Source organism: Prionailurus bengalensis, chromosome B2, assembly GCF_016509475.1.
Source record: "Prionailurus bengalensis isolate Pbe53 chromosome B2, Fcat_Pben_1.1_paternal_pri, whole genome shotgun sequence".
NCBI classification, from domain to species: domain Eukaryota; kingdom Metazoa; phylum Chordata; class Mammalia; order Carnivora; family Felidae; genus Prionailurus; species Prionailurus bengalensis.
In genome coordinates this window covers 83,425,292-83,444,174 of record NC_057349.1, presented here as the reverse complement: position 1 = coordinate 83,444,174, position 18,883 = coordinate 83,425,292, and the positions used below count along the sequence as shown (strand labels likewise).

Here is an 18,883-nt window from a genome sequence, read left to right as displayed (position 1 = left end):
TGATTTATTTGTTTCATTCATTTTTCTGGGAATCTTGTCTCCAATCATTTCCTCATTTTGCCATTTTTGAATAAGGTGTTTGAAAAAATCTTATCCAAGAATCAATGAAACACTTTAAATATATCAAACTAAATGTTTACTTTCACTTTCTTGGGGAAAATTTGTGTGGCTTTTGGTCTGGGCTTAGTGGTTTCATTTTTAAAAGGTTTTCTAAGGAATTTTTGAAATTATTGAGAATGATGGCCTGTTGGAAAAGAAAAGAAGGACTACGAACTTAAAAAAAACATTTCTTTAATTATATGTAGTCTTCTATTTCTTTTGTCTCTCTTTTTAAGTTAATTTTATTTTCAATTTGTTTCACAAGTTAAAGGACAACATAGAAAACTATAGGAGATAGAAATCAAAGGTTTGTCTGAAATAAGAGAATTGTGAAATAATAAAGAGTCCTTTCAAATCATCACTGAAAATTGAATTACATTCTAATTTAAGTAGAGAAAACTAGGAAGTAGCCTATAGGAATTTCCCCTCAGGCTGGAGCCAGACTTTCTTTGCTGATTTAGGCCCTTAATTAGGCATAAACTAATCATGCTGTGAGCTCTAGAGAAGAAATGACACATAATTGTTAGTGCTAATTTCTTAATTGTTAGAAAGTGATACTTCAGTTCGTGCTTCATCCAACAAGAATGATCTGCAATGTGGCATCTCTTCTCTCCACGTGTCAACAATTTACACTTCTAACATTGAAGAAAGAATACTTAACAATGCACTTAATTCTCTTTACCGGGTCTTCAGAACAAATTTGATGTTCTGAAATACAACCCCTTTCACTAATAGAATGATTGATGTGGCTTCAATACTGAGAATGGAAAATTCAGTCGAAATGTAGAAAGCTATATTCCTATCAAACTACCAGTGCTAAGTTATCCAGCAGTAGGTCCAAATGGCATCTATTGGATACATCGACTTTCCAAACTTGCCTTCACTTACGTTCTCTTGAAGATAGAAGCCAGTGTAATAAGCAAAATCATTATTAATTCATATTCATCCTATGCTACGACTTTAAAAGAGGTCAAGAAATCAAACATATAATGGAAATCTGTATTTCCTCCTTTTGAAAGAGAGCTAGATTTCAGGAAGGCCATAGTCATTATAATAAGTGCTTTACTTGCATGTTCTTGAATAAGTAATGAAAAATATGGAATTAAAAATTCTCGAAAATGACAATTAAGAAAATGAAAGTGATATGGGAACAATACAAGAACGTCTTTGTCTTTGTTGGTTAATGGACAATGAGATATCTCTAACAAGAACCAGGTAGGAATTGTTCTTGTGCCTCTGGACCACTTAGCCATCATAAGTCAAAGGTGGGACCTGATATACTTACTAAAGGAAAGCTCCAATTTTTATCCTGTCTGTACAAATCCTATAGGCTTAATATAGAGTCATACATTTTCTTCTTCCCACCACTCATTCCCATTTGTGTCACTGAGTGGACCTCAAAGGAATAAAAGCAGCCTAGCAAGAAGGCTTGTGTATTAAACTGAAATTAAAAGGAGAAAACAGACTTTAAGGTGAGGTTATTAGTGTGTTTTGGTATATTATAGTTTGCAAAAGTAGAATTGTTGCTGTTTTGTTTTCAAAATTAATTTCAGTGACTTTTTATACTAACAAGATAGCAGTATGCATCTATTTTTGTGATATCTTAATATTGGAATGCAAATAGAGAATTATGAAAGCATGAATTTTAAAAGTCCTGGGAAAAATAATTGCAACCCAGCTTTAAGCAGTCAAGAAAGCCTAAGCACAGCCTGTGCTCCACGGACGGAGACACAGAAATGACTTTTAGTGCTGCCCCGCAGGGGTTCCCAGACTAGTGATAAGACTCTTCTCCAGAGCAATTAATAACGATGAGAGCTGCACAAGACCTATGAACATAGTGTCAGGGGAACAGAGGAAAAGAGAGAGACCCTTGTCTTTAAATGTCTTTTTTTTTTTATCAATAGAACAGCTCTGAAAGTTCTCGCAATGTGCTCTACCCCCTTGCTAACTTCCTAACAGATAAGTAACCTTGTACGTGAGAATATGTTTATTTCAATATCTATGTATCTTATCTTTTCTAACAATTTACCACTTGTTCTTGATTTTTTCCTTTTCTTTTAGGAAGTCTATACTACTGTTTACAGAAGTCCAATTAAAGTATATTTCAATTTAACAGTCTTACAGTGTTGACACATTTCCTATGAATTCATTCCACTTTGATCTTGATTTATATTTTTCAAGGGATAATATCCTCTTCTTTATGCTTATTTTCTTAAAGTTTGCATATTCCTTGACTACACTACTGATAATGTCTTAGACAAGGATCTTTTTAAGGGCTGAATTAGATTTGTACTAGGTAGTTTTTAGGCTTTCATAGGAATATAATTTGTAATTTTCATATATTCTTAAAAGTATTGACGTTAACAACATGTGCAATATCAAGTAAAATGAAATACTCCGGATTACAACCATAGTAACAGGTCAACAAACTGTAGCTATACAGTCAAACATTCTTCTATCTGATAAAATTAATAAACCAGGAAAAGTAATGGAGTTAACACATATACACACTGTGAAATTTTGCATATAAGGAACAAAGTATGTGTTTCTGAGAGAGTAGCTAAAGCAAAACGGAGATATAATTAGGTAAATTACACTTATGGTTTTAAATAGCATGGTTGTGTAATATACTAATACCCTATTACTAGAAACCTCATTATCAGTAATATTTACAATATATTCAAACACTTAACATATCACCACAAGATTTCTTGCCCCCAAATAGATTAGCGTGATAAACACACACACACACACACACACACACACACACACACACACACAGAGTATTATGAGTTTCTAACAAGTTCATTTAGGTTTTATAAATAAAGCATAATATACTTAATAATGATTTGCAAATGTGCTTTAATTGTGTATTTATGCAAAACTCTTTACTACATTTCCATTTATTGGAATTACTGTCAACACTACATATTTAACTCTACTAAACAACTAATCCAACTGAGATCTGGTAAAATCATCTTTGTCCATCATCAAAACGTGATTTTGGAAACTATATACAACCCTTATTTCTATTGTTTCACAGATCACTGCACTATTCAATTGCATTATTAACCTTTATATTTGATCTTAAATCTATTTTATTGGATATCTGAAATCCATTAATTGCTGACTTGCTTCAAAATTAGTTGAACAAAACTCAGCTGTTATTATAACTACAGACTTTCTGGAGAAGCCATTTCAATTAAATTTGATTACACCCAACAGGTATTTCTTAAACATATTATATAGTCTGCAAGATGATAGATAAATAAAGATGGGTACATTTTAACTCCGTCTATAAACATATTTAAAACAGTAGTCTTAAAAGGGAAAATATGATACTACAGGACTGTTGTGTAAAAGATACAGCAATTTTCTGTCTCTAGAAGTGGAGATTAGAATTTACCTTTGGGACAGAGGTCTTTCAACAAAATTGCTTAGCCCTTTTGTTCATATAGCTGTGGAGAAAATACCTACCGATTTTTCCTGGAGTTCTTCCCAAATGCAGATGGTGAAAAATAAGTTAATGTTCAATCTCTTAAGGCAAATTGGGTGCTTCTGAAGGTTCAGACTGATTTTCCATTCTTATATTTGGAATTAGACTTCCCGATGCCTGAAGATTATTGATTGTTTTAGAATATGCTTTTAACTTTTTGTCATCTTGTCACAAGATTGGAAGCTAAAACCGGTATGCTAGTGAGGATTAAACTTCTTTTTATTTCATTCTTTAGAAAAGCCCATGAAAAGACAATTGTCTTCGTTTGGGTCTCCCTAGAAGCAGGCTCTGAGGCAAAGTTTTTTTGCAAATAGTTTATTTGCAAAGTGAAGTCAAACCTGAGAGAACACCAGTAGGAGAGTAGCACATGAGGCATGGAAGAGGGTGTGTGAGGAAACCGATGACCATAGATGGCAATTAGAACTCATTCTTTTGGCCAAAATCTGATAGACAGTATAGAACATGCTTTAGAGTTACCCAGGGAGGTAGAAGTTAACGTATCTGTCACTAATACCTTGTCCATTATTGGCCGATGGCATATTTGGGGAATATTCATTCCTGGCGCTTAGAGTTTGCCCTGTGTGGGAGCTGAACATGCTCCCATGTCTAAGAAAAAGCCTTCAGGCCAAGAGGATCACAGCATTCACAGTAAGCAGGCTTTAGTACATAGATATATATTAAAGAAAAAATAAAGACTATAGAGACCAAAGATTGAACACTGAGTGGAAATAAAAAGTTTTACTGCCAAGCAGGGAACTTAATCTACCATGGAGTTTCAGAAGATTCTTGACAATGAGGAATAGGGTGGGAGAAATGGAGTGGGTCTTCTCAACCGAGAAGATTGCAAACTCCCGCTGTCCCATATTAGGAGAGCAAGGTCTCTGAACGTGGCTGAGGAACTGACTGTATCTGCGTTTGTTATTTAAACTCTGCATTAACTGGAGATGGCCTGCTGCATGCGTGTGTGGTGCTCAAGCTGTGATTATGTTGTCCAGGTGCTTCTGCTTTGCACATGAGTTCTCCACCTCGGGATTCTGGAATTCAGCTGACTCTGCTTGGTGAGTGATATGCTGGAGTTGAGATTCTCTTGTGGTCAGATCTGCTCAAGTATCAGCAGCCCGAGTGAGTGGCCCATTCAGGGTTTATCAGATGACCGTCAGGAAAGAAAATAACACCATTTTTGAGAAGTGTTGTATTAATTTTAGACAGCATTTGGGGAATAGGCCACATCTTTGCTAGTAGAACTTGCAATTGGCCCTGAAGGAAAATGATGTCCCCACAGTTAATCATCATGGGACTTGGAAGTCTCAAGGAGGAAACTAGGTGAGATTTTCTTAGTCTTAATTATGTGATTTCTAGAAGTTAAATGTTGTAGTGATTATGTAAGGTTGTCCACATTCTATAATTCTGGGACATAATAGATCTATTTATATATGGAGAAAGATTTACCAAGGTTTGGCTTAAAAATTTGTACCATTTTTTTTCCCTTTGGCCTAGAAATTTATCCAAGAGAAATTAAGTGTATTGAAAAGATGATGATGAGAAGGAAGAAGCTAGCACCAATGGATGTCTAATAGGTACATGCATATATTAGTACAGATACAAGGGGAAGATGCACATTTTTCTCTTATATTTTCAGTAACCCTAATTTATAAATTAGGAAATGGACTCTTCCTAAGTAAGGGTATTATGTACCTCCCATGTAATGCTCTGGAAAGGATACCCCTCACTATTACAGCATTTCAGCCAGCAATGCATCTGAATCTACTCATAAAGAAACCTCAGGCAAACCCCAAATGAATAACGCTCTAAGAAGTGGGGAGAAGGCTATATTCCTCAAAAATGCCAATGTTATGAAAACAAAAAAAAACAAAGGAAGATTATGGATATGTTCCAGATCAAAAGAGAAAAAAATAGGCATGACAACTAAATATAAAATCTGATTCTAAACTGGGTCCTAAAGGGAAATGTTACTATAAAGAACATTATTGGGTCAAATTTTTAACAATGTTTATTTACTTTATATATAGAGAGAGAGCGTGCATGCAAGTTCATGAGCAGGGAAGGGGTAGAGAGAGAATCCCAAGCAGGCTCCATGCTGCCAGTGCAGTGCAATTTTTAAAACATTGGAATATAGTTGTGGAATTATGTAAAAGCATTGTTTTAAAGTTAATATTTACTGAAGTAGAGAGCTGTATGTGATGATGTAAGAAAATATCCTTATTTGTAGGAAAAACATATTGAGGAATTTAGGGTAAGTGACCACTTTGTATGTAACTTACTCTCAAATGTTCAGAGAAAATATTATACATATCTATATAATATGTATATGTGGATATAGAATATATTAATATACAATGTATAAATATATTTATTATTAATATTCATATGCTAATTTATATATTATTAATCTATATATTTATAGTATACAGTACATATAAAGAGAGAGAGAAAGAGCATGGCCAAGCAAATGAGGCAAGCTGTTAGTGAGAGGTGAGTCTGGGGACACCTGGGTGGTTCAGTTGGTTGAGCGTCCAACTGTTGATTTTGGCTCAGGTCATGATCCTGGGGTCATGGGATGGAGACCCACATCGTGTCAGGCTCCATGCTCTGCTTAGGATTCTCTCTCTCTCTCTGCCCCTCTCCCCTGCTCACTCTCTGTCTCTCTGTCTCTCCCTCTCTCTCTCTTTCTCTCCCTCTCTCTCTCTCAAATGAAAAGAAATTTAAAAAAAGAGATGGGTTTAGGTAAAGGGTATTGGTATTGGTAATGGGTATTTATATACTTTCTTATTTTTGTCACTCTCTGCATGTTTGCAGTTAATTCCAAATACAAAAATTTTAAAATGCATGGGGTTTGATATAGGAAAGATACAGGTTGAAATTCTGAGTGATCTTAGATAAGCCAGTTGGCTTCTCTGTGTCTGAATGTTCTCTCTTTAAAACAGAGATAATCATATCACTTTGCACTATTATCGTGAGAACAAAATGAATCGCTATTTGGAACATAACAAATAGGTGATCAGCAAAGGTTAGCACTTCCCTCAGAGTCCAACCTCATCGCCCAGATAAATATCATCGCTAAATCCAGTTGCCACAAGATTGATTAGATCCTCATGTCTTTTTAATAACCTTTACATTTCATATTTTAAAAATTACACAATGGTAGAGATTTTAAGCTGTAAATTGTGCTCTCATTCTGATAGAATGGGAAATCTTTAAAGTTCAGAAATATTTTGTATTTGTGTTGGCATTCCTAGCACTTAGTATAATTCTTGGCACTTAATAGATATTGATTGTGTGTTTATTGGAATGAGGTGAATAATCCACACCAGCTATAGCTAAAATTTGACATAACTATGAGGTCAAAAGGATAATATTACGGCTGCACTGTAACATAGGCATATGGACGGCCTGATCACTGAAGAGCCATGTGGTTGGACTGAGGTGAGCTGAACTGAGCAAAGTATCTCTCCTACTGTAGCTCTCACAGCCATTCAGATCTAGACCACATACCACACGATTTTTCTTCTCCCTACAGTCTGTGTTGTTTCTTACAGAGATACTCAATGCCAAGCCTGCAGTCTTCTTCCTTAGAAGAGCTTGGTTCTAACATTGTCTTTAAATTCTCCTATAACTTTTTTTGAAGTAAACGTTGTTTAAATCGAAATCAGTCTTTGTTTCCTTATTCCCCATTTAGAATCCAGGAAATGTGTTTAAATGGAACCAGTTAGGGCAAATATTGATTGAAGTCTCATGTGTGTGGTAGTCCGTTCAACACACTGGTTCTTAACCAGCAAGATTTTGCCCCCAGGGAACATAAGGTAACGTCAGGAGACATTTTGGCTGTCAGAACTAGGGGTGGTGGTGATGCTGGCATCTAACTGGTAGAAGCCAGGGATGCTGCTAAATATCCTACAATGCACAGGACAGCCCCCACCAGAAGAATTATCTGGCCTCCAATGTCCACAATGCTAGAATTGAGAAACCCTGATTTTAAGTGAAGGGGAAAGGCTACCATTAGGAATATTTAGTTAGATTTGATTTTCAAACAGAGGGAAACTATAAATTACTGAATCAAAGTCATAGTTGTGTTTTGTAGACAAGTTTAATTGCATTTCAGCTTTGTAGTTACCATTATAACCTGGCTAGCACAGATGTTTGTAGAATGTCCATACTATCATATTATAATAACGCTTTCCATGTATCAACACTTTTCTGTGGCTCGTCCTACTGATTTTAGAACAATCTAAAATTTGTAATCCAAAAACAGGTTACAGTTCTTATTTTTTTTTTTTTAAGTTTATTTATTTTTGAGAGTAGGGGGTGGGAGAACACATGAGGAGGAGGGGCAGAGAAAAAGAGAGACAGAATCCCAAGCAGGCTCCCTGCTATCAGCATAAGCCCAATGCGGGACTCAAACTCATGAACTATAGGATCATGACCTGAGCTTAGATCATTTAAGCTCAATCACTTAAGTTGGTTAAGTCAGACACCTAACCAACTGAGCCACCCAGGTGCCCCTCAGGTTACTTTTTTAAAAAATTACTAGGGGCGCCTGGGTGGCGTAGTCGGTTAAGTGTCCGACTTCAGCCAGGTCACGATCTCGCGGTCCGTGAGTTCGAGCCCCGCGTGGTGCTTTGGGCTGATGGCTCAGAGCCTGGAGCCTGTTTTCGATTCTGTGTCTCCCTCTCTCTCTGCCCCTCCCCCGTTCATGCTCTGTCTCTCTCTGTCCCAAAAATAAATAAACGTTGAAAAAAAATTAAAAAAAAATTACTTTTATTTCTCATAGATATCTGAAATTTCCTACTTTCTCTATAATACAGTGAATATATTTTCTCTTTTCTCACCCTGATGTAGAGGTTCGTGGCTTAGGATCTATACTGGTAACACCTGAGGAGCTTTTAAAATCCTAATGCGTGGGTCCTACCCCAAAGATTTTGATTTGATTACTCTGGGGTGAGGCCTGCGTATCCGTCATTTTAAGAGGTCCCTAGGTGATTATATTTAGCCAAGTTTCAGAAACACCTTAGTATATTCTCTTTAACCAAATCCACGAATTACAGCTATAACATGTTAATTATTAAAGTGATTTATTTAAAAATTTAATTCTGAAACTAACATAATAAAATGATACACTGTGAGTAGATTCTGAGTAACAGGTCCTTAACTACCAAATAAGGTTTGTTCTTGCTCCAGGAGAAGTTTTTTTTAGTTAGCCTCTTTCTCCACCATTTAATGAATGAATGTGGGAATGATTCTGCTAGATTGAGCTTGTAAAATGGGCTATAATTTTCTCTGAACCTTTAATTTTTAGCTCTGTACTTGACTACTTTATATAGGCTGTCAATATCATGGAGCTCACATGCTATTGCATGTTAATTTATTATCCTTTATCATGTTCTGGACCCTATGGTAAGCACTTATGAACATCATGTCTTCCAATTCTCAGAATCTTAGTGAGATGCAATGGAAATTATTTTCCTTCTTTATTGATGAGAAAAATGGCTTCAGATATGAAGTATCTTACGTGGGGTTCAAAGCCAGTAAGTGGCAAATCTGGAATTTGAACTCCAGTCAATCCCTGCAAAACCCATGGTTGTAATAACTGTTGTAAATACTCCCTGTGAGGTTCACTGACTGGTTGATGCCGAGTTTCTCAGAGGTCAGAGGAAGAAGCAGAGATAGGCAGGATATGAGATGTTTTCCTGCCCCTTGTCACCTTTCTTAATCCTCCTGCATTTTTTTCATTTCTTTACAAGTCCGTCTGGAGAGGTTCCATTTTGTGAAGTGCTTTGGCAGAGCCTAGTTTGTTCTCAGGGAAAGCCTCTCTGCCGACAATATGAGGCGGAAATTGCACAGCAGCATCCTTAGAGAAGGCTGGAGACCATGCTGATAAGCACACAAGAGCACACCTACCAAAGGATCAGTAGGATTCTGGCTGGAGTATCCTCCTTTTCTCCACTGTTCTGTTGATTCCACTGGGGAGGAGAGTGGCTAGGACTCTTTGGTGGCAGGCAACTGAAATCAACTCTGGGGACCTGGGGACCTGGATCAAACAGGGATTTCTCTCTCTCTCTCTCTCTCTCTCTCTCTCTCTCTCTCTCTCAGAGTATAACTGGAAGAGAAGGCTGAAGAACCAGGAGAAAGGCAGAGATCAGTTACCAAAGGTCTTCGCAGAAGAGATCACTCCATAACTTCACTAGCACTCAATGGTTGTTTGTTTGTTTGCTTGTTTATTTAATTGGTTTTCCGTGTTTGTTTATTATCCTTACATTACTGAAATGCAAAATCTCAGGACAGAAAGTTGAACTAGCCAGATTTAGGTAATGTATCCACCCTTTACTTGTTCGGGGGCAATGAGAGGGTGAGTGATAGGATCTGGTGGAAGAAGCTTTCTGGCTTTTCGTAAGAGGAGGCTGACGTGGTTTGACTTATTCTCCTACCAACATTATTTGCACACAATGTGGATTAAGCAGTTACCCGAAAAGAAATAGGGATGTAGGCAAAACTGACAAATGCACTGCTGGGTCTCCGCAGAGGGCACCACACAACAACAGCACAGAGCCAGACTTGAGGTTGCTGAAGGAGTGGCTGATGTTCTGACAGTCTCCTGCCAGGCACCCACTGACTCAGGCTCTACTCAGTCTCCCAAACAAAGATAACACCCTTTGCAAGTAGGAATGAAATAGCAAGATGGTGACCCTTTTTCAACATTTATCCTGGGTAGGTGATTTATTTCTCCTGCACAGCATTGGAGAGATAATAGTATTTGTGTGTTTGTTTTTAAAACTGCATAAATAACCATTAAAAAAAAAAACAGAACAGAAGCTTTCACATCTAGGTATAAGCTTCTTCTCTTGAGAGGAACACAATCTGCCAATTGTGGACAAAACTCTGCTGGACCAGCAAAAAGGCTGCCACCTCTAGACAGGCGTGAGCTCTCCAGCTCGTCTCAGATACTACCACCTATCCGTGGCCTCCTTCCCTCATTTTCAGTACCTGCATGGTCCCCGGAGTCCATGGGGTTCTGGAACTTTTATATGGGGGCTCTCTAGGAACCTCTCTGCCGATTCATCAAACTCAAAAGAGTCAAACTTTTCTGCCAAGAATTACTATTTTAGTTGCGACCCCTTTACATCTGATTGGATCCTTCATCCCTCTTTCACTGTGGTTTTGTCCACTCCTATATTTCCAGAAGTTTGGGACTAGTACATCCAGATCCACATCTGAGATCACAAAACTGTGTCATGATGACCTCTTCTGGAGCTGAGCTCTGACCTTGCATATGGTTCTTCAGGCCAAGAACGTCTTCAAAGTTCCCCGAGCCATGTATTCACCTTCTTTGCACCCCCTCTTCCTTAGTCATTCAGTTTCTGTCATTCTGCCAAACTACCAGTTCAGTTCATGAAGGCATTTGCCACTTGCTCTGACCACATGTATCTGTAGACCCCTTAGACTTTGGCATTGACCTTTTTCCCATAAGCAAAGTCAGAATTTATTCTCCAGCTGGTCCTGGGAGGAGAAGTGATTCCACTCAATGCCATGAAGGCACTTAGAATGATGATCTTCCCCTACTGTCCCAACTTCACCCAGCAGGTGAAGCATCTATGGTTAATTATGTACGGCCTTTGCAGCGGTCCGTCATAGGGAAGATGTTTACTCTTTAGTTGACTGTGCTGACATTCTACAGTGACCTTCATGCATCTTTCGTAGCTGGCCTTTAAGCAGTCTTTTTAGAAATATCTGAGGATTAGAACAAATTTCATCATGGCACACCCACAGTATATACTTTTTTCTGATAAAGGGAGTAAAAATACTGAAAAACTAAAGAGCTACAAAGAGAAGGGAGTGATGCAGCTTGGAAACGTCTCCCTTAATCACTCTCTCACTGCTGTCCCTGCTTTGCAGGATCAGAGGAGCTTTCCCAACAGCTGTTCTGATGTAGACCACGACGTGGAAGGGAAGCTGAATATTTCAGGCCAGGAAGCCAGTCCAGCCTCTTACCCATTTCTGTGGCCCCAGCTCCTTCCCAGTGGTCCTTTAGTACATCCAGAAATTGTTTTACATGGGTCTGTGGGAACATGGAGACACATGGGAAATTCTGGGAAGGGAGTTTGTGCAAAAGCCTTATCAGTTGAGCCCACTGAGTCCCAGGGGAAATAGAATGACCATCCTGAGCTATTCTAGGAGCTACCTTGCCCTCTTCACAGTTCTTTTGAAAGTTCTGCTAGAATATTAACCATTGATTTATCACTGAGTCCCCCAAAAAGCAGTTGGATGGTATGTAGGGGCCATGCTTTATAAAAAATGAGTAATTTCAACATTAGATTCATCCTCTGGGGGCAACATGTTCCCATTGATATTGGAACACATGCTCATGGAGTAGAATGGAGAGAGATGCAGGCTGAGACCGTGCCTAGCACTTAATCTCTTATATAGCTTTAAAAAGTATTGAATATACGTGAATTGCATATTGTATACATGTGCCTATATAACTATGTTAAGAAATATTGCTAATATAGAAATGTTTTTTTTAAGTTTATTTATTTTGAGAGAGAGAAAGAGTGTGTGCATGCACGAACAGGGGAGGGGCAGAGAGAAAGGGAGAGAGGGAATCCCAAGCAGGCTCCGTCCTGCTTGATCCCACAAATCGTGAGACCTAAGCCAAAGTCAGGAGACTGAAAGCTCAGGCAACTGAGCCATCCAGACTCCCCAGATGGAAATGGAAATGTCTTAATTGAATTTTTAAAAATGTCTTTTCCTCTAAATATGTTCGATGGTTATTTTAACACATAAATACTAGTTGTTGTTTTGTTTTTCAGTTCTCTAGAGAGTACTGTACCGAATGTTCATTAGCTTTTGTAAATAAAAAAATGTGGCAAAATAATTCCATTGGCACTGTGCTCCACATCAGGCTAGTTAGATGAAGAAATAAGGGAAGACTAAAAATGAACGGGCACATACCTATGAGAGCAGAGGGTGGGGGTGGGGCTGATATGATTGGGGCCATCTGCCTGCTTTCTGCCACATAGGTTGATTCATTCTGATCGTCTTTGACTGCAGGTCTCTAGTTAACTTTCTTCAGCCATACCTACATTTCAGTGTTCAAATTGAATAAACTATTGTTAGTTCCGCACTCCCTCCCCAGCTCCCCCACATATGTTTTAGCTTAAAAAATTGTCAATCGAGATTACAAGGCCAAAACAGGATTTCTTATGTTTGACTACCACTTTATCCACTCTTCTTTGTGCTGTGCTTTATTTTTGTCTTTTTGAAACAAGCTTTATTCTAATTTTTTCCCACTATTTTTAGTGGCTTATAGATCTGTATTCAAGCTATTTGGATAATACCTTATTATAAAACTGGTTTAAATGCAAACAAAAAATAGCAACAGCAGCCCCAATTCTTTCCTTAGAATTTTTGTTCCAGAATATTACGGCCCAGAAGAGGCTATGACACCTAGAGAATGTTTTATCCTGCTGTATTCAAAAGGATAGGAAGAAAGGATATAAGGAGGAACAAAGCAGAATTTCAAGAAGGGCAACAGAGAAAAGGTCTGGGAGGGCAGAATGTCCTGGAATCCTTTCAGAAACCTGTTCCAGCTTCTTCATGATGACAGGTATGGTCCCTGCACATATGTGAGTACAGAGGGCTCAAGAAAAATGGCAGCATAGAGAAGACCTATAATTACACCACAGACACAGGCTTATAAAGGGACTCCTTTTAACTCTTCCTTGGGGTTTGATTAATTACTTGCTTATTGCTGACGACAGGATAGAGTGACCAGAACTGGGATTTTAATGGAGAAAATGAGACAGCAGTTAGACAGTTCTTAGTAGAAAGAAGTGATGCACTAAAAATGTAAATGCTTTGGATTGAGTCTATCTCCTCTTCATGCCCAGAAGTAGGGGAGCTGGAGTTTTCCTTGGCTGCTGTGGATAGCAATGCGATATTTAGCACTCAGATGAGAAGGCTAATCTCATTTGTTACATTCCACTTTAGAGCTATTTGGGCAGCTAGATCACCAGACAATAATCATGAACAGTTTACCGGCATGTGTCTCTAATAACCCAGGCATTTGTGCTCCGGGGTTTAGTGTGGATTAGAATATATATTAGCCGAACATTAATGCATGTAATCAATCCTTTTTTTTAATTCATGAGATTTTTTTTTCACTTCTAACATTTGGCCTTTCAATTTTCGTTCACAGACACTCTAGTAAGAAATAACAGAGGACTAATTTTATTTTATCATCAATGCCATCACCATCATCATATAATCTCATGTAGTTTATAATAAGCATCAATATCAGTACACTGTTCTGGGCACTGTGTGAGCAAGATTCTGTTGAAAAGCAGTTTGTTTTTCTTTCCCCTAAATCCTGAACAGAGGCCTCACTTGTATTTCTGGTCAGGCATCAAATAAATGTGAAATATCGTCATAAAGCAAGAAATCCTTCACTACTACAGAAGAAAAAGCCCACAAACATCATCTGCAGACAGAGAGTGCACACACATATGCATTCACACGTACACAGATAGGCATACACAGGGAAGAAAACATTTATCATACTAAGAATAATGGAACCAAAAGTTCTATAAGAAATACTGTTTACTTTTATTACCTTGTTCAATTGAGTGCAACAAACTTTGAATGAGACCTTATTCAGTGACATAATATGTGCTAGGTGTTAGGGGTCGAAAGAGGAGTAAAACACGATCTCTGGCTTTGCGGACCCTGAAGTCCAATACGTACTTAGAAAACTGGAAACATGGTTCACTGCTCAGGAATTGTGCACACATCATAGGCTATTGTTGTAATTCATTGTTTGTTTGTTTTTTCAAACTAGTGACCTGGTGAAAATAAACAGGCCACTTTGGTGATGAGGGTGAAAGAGTTTTTCATTTTGTCCTACACACTTAGAACAATGTGCAAAGAATATACAGTGGGTACGATCTTAGCTATTTCCTACCAAAGAATTGGCGACCTGCATTACTCAGTGATGCAATAGCCCTCATCACTGTGTGTGTGTGTGTGTGTGTGTGTGTGTGTGTGTTTGTATAAAAATGTGTGGATGCAAGCTTCTGTCCTTGTATGTCCAATTGTATCAGTTTCCCACCGAAGCTGTAATAATTTACCACAAATTCAATGGATTCAAACAATATAAATTTGTGATTTTATGGATCTAGAGGCCAGAAAGACTAAAATCAAGGTGTCAGTAGGACTGTTTCTTATAGAGGCTCTAGGAGAAAGGATGCTTTCTTGACTTTTCTAGCTTCTAAGGGCATCTTGCATTCCACGGCTCATGACTACTTCCTCATGTTCAAAGACAATTGTAGCATCTTCAGGTTTCTCTCTCTCTGATTCTTCTTGCATCACCACGTTGCCTTCTCTGACTCTGATCCCTCCTTCCATCTCTTATGCGGTCCCTTGTGATTAATTATACCAGGCCCACATGCATAATCCAAAATAATCTCTCCTGCAACAATTGGCAACCTGTCTTCATGATTATTTCAGTCTTTATTAGCAGAATGAAACGTCCCCGTGTAGAGATTGATCGGAACACCTCCATGTTGCATAGCACTAGGTCTGACAGTATTGACTCTCTCTCCTCCTTGCTTCCTAACTTGTACCACTTGAAGCATTCAAAAGGAGAGTCAGCAGTTACCAAGCACTCAATATTTTCCACACACTGTTCAGCACACCTTCCACAACATGAACCCCTGTAATCCCTAGAAGCTCCTGTGAAGAAAGTACTGTGGTTGTCTTCCTTTTATAGATAAGCAAATCCAGATCATTTGGCCCCATGGCTCATGCTCTGGACTGCTGTAATCTACAGGCTCACTATGTCAAAAAGTGTTACCATTTAATCAGCTGATGCCCAATTTAGAGTCACTTTGTTTTAAAAAGTAAATAACAGAAGAGCATATCCATGGGCTAAGCTTATATTTGGAGCAACCGCCCACAACTTAAACACTTGTCAAAAATTAGAGAACTTGCTATTGGTTGCCAACATTGCACTATTAAGTAGAATTTTCCTTTCTTTCTTCAGTTCTTCTTTTTAATTTTTTTTTCAACGTTTATTTATTTTTGGGACAGAGAGAGACAGAGCATGAACGGGGGAGGGGCAGAGAGAGAGGGAGACACAGAATCGGAAACAGGCTCCAGGCTCCGAGCCATCAGCCCAGAGCCCGACGCGGGGCTCGAACTCACGGACCGCGAGATCGTGACCTGGCTGAAGTCGGATGCTTAACCGACTGCGCCACCCAGGCGCCCTCTTCAGTTCTTCTTTAAAGTCTACTTATGTATCGCAGAAGTAGTGTGAAAATGTTTAACTTTTAGAACTACTGATAAAGAGCAAGAAAGGAAGCAAATATATTAAACTTCAAATGAACTTGTCTTTTTTCTAGCCATGAATATAATGTTTGCTGTTACTATTGCAAACCATGGCATGATGTCTATATTCTATTTTGGGCACTTCCTTTGGTAGCGTCCATCCCTTTTGCCCATACCTCATAAGAAATGACCTCAACTACAGACTTTCTTGGTAATTTCTTTATGTAGCAAATTCATTGGCAGAAACACTGTTAAGGTATTACATCAACAAAGTGTAAAACCAAAAGGAATTTAAGTATGAGATTGGGAGACTATCAAACCTTTGGAATGGGGACAAAAAGAAAACTTGGCAAAATTGTACACTGCTTTAGACATTCAGTATTTGTGGGTTTTGAGGGCTTTACTGGTGGTATAAAAGCCTTCTTAATATTAAATATATTGAATTTATTTGAGCATAAACAAATTCAGTAAGTATTATAGATATGTACATATATACGTGTGTGTGTATATATATATATATATATACATATATATATATATGTAATAAGAATAAATACAAGGGCCTGTATGAGCCGAGAAGTCACCTGCTAATTCAAAGCATAGGTAGAAAAGAAGAGGGAAACATTTTCAGTTATTCTTTATAAATATAGGAAATGCGTGACAGGAACTAAAGGTCCATGCCAAGTAGAATGATATGAGCCAAAGAATTGTCTTGGCATGAGATTGTCTTTGTAGTTCTCATTCATAAGAGATTTGGTGACATCAAAGATGGCAAGTATGAAAAATAAAACTAAGGCCTTCTTTTTTTTCTGCTGGTGAAATCTCAAGGTAAATTACCAAAAAAAGGTACTTTCAATTTTTACTTTAAATTTTTAAAAACCTTCAGTTTTACCATAACAAAAATAAAATGTCAAAATAAAACCTTGAAATATTAATCTATTACACATATATTTGGAGTTAGAAGTGTCAGCTGTAAGATAATTATGCATCATTATACAAACAGTTGTGAGTCAAAAGTATAGAAGACTAATAAGAATCATTAACATATATACTCATTAAGTGGATGAATCCACTATCATAGTAGGAGACTTCAACACCTCTATATCATAAATGGACAGATCTAGCGGGCAGAAAATCAGTTAAGGACATAGCTGAGCTCAACAACATGTACCAATCAACTGGATATAACGGATATCTATGGACTACTTCATCCCAACAACAGAATACTCATTCTTCTCAAGTTCCCATGGAATATTCACCAAGATAGAGCACATTTTGATCTATAAAGCACACCTTAACAAATCCAAACGAATAACAATCGTATAGTGTTAGCTCTCAGACCACAGCGGGATTAAACTTCAAATCAATAACAGAAGGATAACTGGAAAATCCCCAGATACTTAAAGATTAAAGAACACATTATCAAATAACACATGGGTCAGAGAACAGATCTCAAGAGAAATTTAAAAATATTTTGAACTGAATGAAAACAAAAATACAATGTAGCAAAATCTGTGGGACGCAAGAGACGGGAGGGTGCTGGGCTAAGAAGTTAAAAGCCAATCAGAGTGGTAAGAGTCACACCACAGCTAAGGCTGTGGAGACGGGAAGGCCCTCCGCGGACCCACCTCAGGCCAATCCATGTTGATGCTCGCCCTTGCTCTCCTCTCCCTGTCCGCATGAAGAAAACAGAGCTGATCCAGAAGCAAAGGTGGCCCAGGAGGCTGAGCACTACGATGACATGACCACCTGCATGAAGGCCGTGACGGAGCAGGGAGCCGAGCTGTCCAGAGAGCAGTGCAACATGCTCTTCAAGAACGTGGTCCGGGGCGGCAGGGCCATCCCGAAGGTCATCTGGAGCATGAAGCAGAAAACCTCATGACAAACACCTCTGACAAACAGTTGTAGCTGAATAAGGTCTATTGGGAGAAAGTGGAATCTGAACTGAGGTCCACCTACACCATCGTGCTGGGTAAGTATTTAATAGCCAATGCAACTAACCCAGAGAGTAAGGTCTTCTATTTGAAAATGAAGGGAGACTACTTGCGGTTCCTTGCCAAAGTTGCATGTAGTGACGGTGGAAAACAAACTATAGATAATCCCCAAGGAGCTTATCAAGAGGCTTTTGATATGAGCAAGAAAGAGATGCAACCCACACACCCAATCCACCTGGGCTGGCTCATAACTTTTCTGTACTGTACTATGAGATTCTTAATAACCCAGAACTTGCCTGCACACTGGCTAAAACAGCTTTCGATGAGGCCATTGTACAACTTGATATACTGAGTGAAGACTTATACAAAGATAGCACCCTGGTCATGCAGTTGCTTAGAGACCACCTAACATTATGAACATCAGACAGCACAGGGGGAGAATGTGACGTGGCCAAAGGGACAGAAAACTAAACGCATACAGGTGTCATTGTTCTTCCCTTCAAGAAACCTTTTACACATCTCCATTCCTTATTCCATTTGGACTTACTGTAGCAAAGAAACCCATTCATGTGTATGGAATCAACTGTTTACAGTCCTTTCACACTGCCGCTTTGGGAAAACTCCGCTCCTTGATTTGTGTTTGTCTTGGCATTCCTGGTATGCAGTTACTGCTGTAGAAATGTATTAGTAGCTTCATTTCATACAAACATAAGTAACTTCCAAACACTTATGTAGAGGACTAAAAATGTACCTGGTATTTAAGTAATCTGAACCAGTTCTGCAAGTGACCATGATTTGTATTACTGTGAAGATATGAAAATGTAGTTCATTACAATTTAAAAAGTGTTCTACATGACTTCTTAATTTCTACATTCCCTTCCTTACTCTTCTTTGGGGGGGTTTCCTTTCAGTAAGAAACTTTTCCATGCCCTTACTGTATTCCTTTTTGGTAGGAATCCAGAAGTATTAGATTGAAAGGAAAAGCATTTGGCATTCCTGGGGTGAGGGTCACAAATCG

The 18,883-nt window shown here is 38.3% G+C and overlaps 1 pseudogene; it reads left to right on the top strand.

The window, feature by feature from the left end:
- The first annotated feature begins 17,445 nt into the window (after nucleotides 1-17,445).
- LOC122488986 lies at nucleotides 17,446-18,483 on the top strand (annotated as a pseudogene).
- The last annotated feature ends 400 nt before the right edge of the window (nucleotides 18,484-18,883 follow it).